A 2747-nucleotide genomic window follows, 5' to 3' on the forward strand; every position below is an offset into this window, starting at 1 on the left:
CTCTTCCTCCTAATTCCTCTCAGATCAATATTTGATTCTTGTTGAAAAACCAAGGTTAATAGAACTCTAAATTTTTTCAGTTTATATATTTTAAGAGTATAATAAAAAGATTCAAAATGATACCTATCTATAATTTATGTGAAATGATGAGGGTCCCAGACTGGTGAGAAGCTTATCAGATAGAAGACTGAGCTCTGTATCGTCCACTGATAATGAAACACACTCAAAGAAATCTCTAAAACCTCACTGAATGTATGTAAAGAAATCATGTCTAGCTAGGCATGCATGCCTTTAATCCCAGCACTGCGGAGGCAGAGGCAGGCACATCTTTGTGAGTCTGAGGCCAGCCTGGTCTACATGGCAAGTTTCAGGACAGTTGGAGCTACAGGGAGACCCTGCTCAAAAAAAAAAAAAAAAGAAAAAAGAAAAAAAAGAAGAAGAAGGAAGGAGAAGGAGAAGGAGAAGAAGGAGAAGGAGGAGAAAATCATTTCTATAACACTAAGACAAGTGTTCTGCTATTTTCATACTAGAATTACTCTGCTTTTTAATCCAACATAGGGCAAAGAGAAGGTATGTTGGGGTTAATACTACTTTTAAAAATACAAACTTGTAAAGATTTTCTTGCATAGGAATTCTAAGCACACTTAATGAGAAGTTTGTATATTAAATCCTAGAGTGAGCAGAAAGTATTTCACAGCCACTCTTCACAGAAGCTTCTACATTGGGTGTTGACAGCGTCTAACAAGTGCCTTCCTTGTTTTTCTCATTCTAAATCCTGTTGAAACTTTTAGAAACTTCCCCTGCCCAGCACACTGGGTATGTAACAAGGGCTGGGAGAAATCAATTCTTATAGGCTCAGATCCTGATACTTCATTTTTGAGCTAAGATTGCTAAAACTGGTAATACACCAGTAATGTCTTGGTGCCCAACATAAACGGCTCCAGGATCTTACGAGTACAAAGCTTTTGGTGATTATTTTTCATTGTGTAGCTTTGCAGTTTCTTGTCCAAAAGGAAAATTGGTGCCTGAGCGATTATACTTATTATAATATAGAAGTGAAAACGTTGCTACTTACTATTGTCGACACAAAAGTATAACTCTCACCTCAAAGAGCATAAGAGATAGTTTATTCTGGAGCCAAATATGAGTGACCATGGCCTGGGAACCAGATTGAGGTTACCCCAAATTCCATGTTCCAGCATGGTAACAGTTGCCTTACATTTTTATAGTAACAGAGCAAAGAAAAGTCATAAACAAGACACTTTTCAAATACATTGGTGCATACATTCAGTAGGTGGGTCTTAGATGTTATCTGATGACATTCTTAGCTTTTGGGTTGGTGAGACCTCGTGGTCTGCTAAGTTAATACATTCTAAAAGGGTTTTATCTGTTAGTCACAGGATGTTAGATCAGAAACAGAGGTGGGTAAGGAGTGGCTGATTAGGGGGCTAAAGATGACCTGATAAATGGTAATTAGACTCTGGACCTGCAACATTCCAAACTCTTCAGTCTCTGGAGTGATAATCAGTTGGTCAGCCTTGCAGGAAGTTCAGTCCAAGGTACAGGAGTTCCTTTTGGGAACTTTTCTTTCACAGTTCCCCCTGTTGGCCAAGCATCACATTTTGAGCATGCAGGGGCCATATATTATTTCTTCACAGGTCGTCTTAGGAAGGCTTATTCCTAGAATCTGATGTAGATGAGGCTCAGTTGTAGGTGAGATAGTAGTCTTCAGGAGAGAGGAAGAGCTAGCTAGCAGAGCCAATAAGAAAGAAATGCCTAGATCATAACAAAACTATTAGCTAGCATGGTCCAGATCTTACTTTTCTTTTCTTTTGTTCTATGTGACATAACATTTGTATGTGACATATAATAGAATGACTATACTTAAAGTAATCAAGATTATTGCTTGGCCTAATGGAGCAAACGTAACAGTTTAAGGCAACAAATATTAAAATAAAAATGAGATTGACTATGTTTCCCCCTGTATTTACAGTTATCTGTACTCTATGAACTATTTTTTCTATATTTGGAACATATAAACAAATCTATTTTTTTTTTCTAATGTTTGGTTTTTCTTTGGATAAGTTAGACCTTATAGCGATAATCTCGTGGAGTGGCTAGCTCTAACTCTAGTAGTTCTTATATATGGATAATGAGTTCATCTGTTGTATTATATTGGCATCACACAAGCTTTAGTTTAAAAAAAAATGAAACATATTATAGAAGATATTACAAAATAATAGTCTTCAAACTTTTTTCTAGCAAGAATGTCTTCATTTACATAACAAATGATAGTAACATTAATCGAAACAAGAGATCAAACCTGTTAGGAAATCAGAATTTTATAGGCCTTAAAGGCTTAACCAACTATCTTTTTAAAAATTTTATTTTAATGATTAGAAATGTAAATTGTCCATTTCCTTAGTAAAATACAGATATTGCTTAACTGTTTTTATCCCGGCTAATTGTACTATATAGGACAACTTAGATGCTCATTTAATCAAAGAACATTAGTACTTTAACTATAAAATATCAAGAATATGTTGTTATTAGAATGATGTCTTGTATAATTTGGATAAGAAGAATTAACCCAAATCTTTGGGTATTTCTATCTAGAGAAAATAAGGCTGTAGTTACTGGATAAACACTGGAGTACATTTTAAGACACTTTTAGTCTAATTGGTTGAATTTGGTTTGGAAAAAATATATATATACATATGTACTATGTATATAATATACAAATATAT

The 2747-nt window shown here is 34.7% G+C and overlaps 1 protein-coding gene across 3 annotated transcripts in view; it reads right to left on the bottom strand.

The window, feature by feature from the left end:
* Positions 1 to 2747, bottom strand: part of Slc5a7 (solute carrier family 5 member 7) — a 36026-nt gene that overhangs the window by 23868 nt on the left and 9411 nt on the right. The gene's annotated exons all lie outside the window — the stretch shown is intronic.

Source organism: Nannospalax galili, unplaced genomic scaffold (genome assembly GCF_000622305.1).
Source record: "Nannospalax galili isolate Female #2095 unplaced genomic scaffold, S.galili_v1.0 scaffold323, whole genome shotgun sequence".
Classification (NCBI taxonomy): Eukaryota; Metazoa; Chordata; class Mammalia; order Rodentia; family Spalacidae; genus Nannospalax; species Nannospalax galili.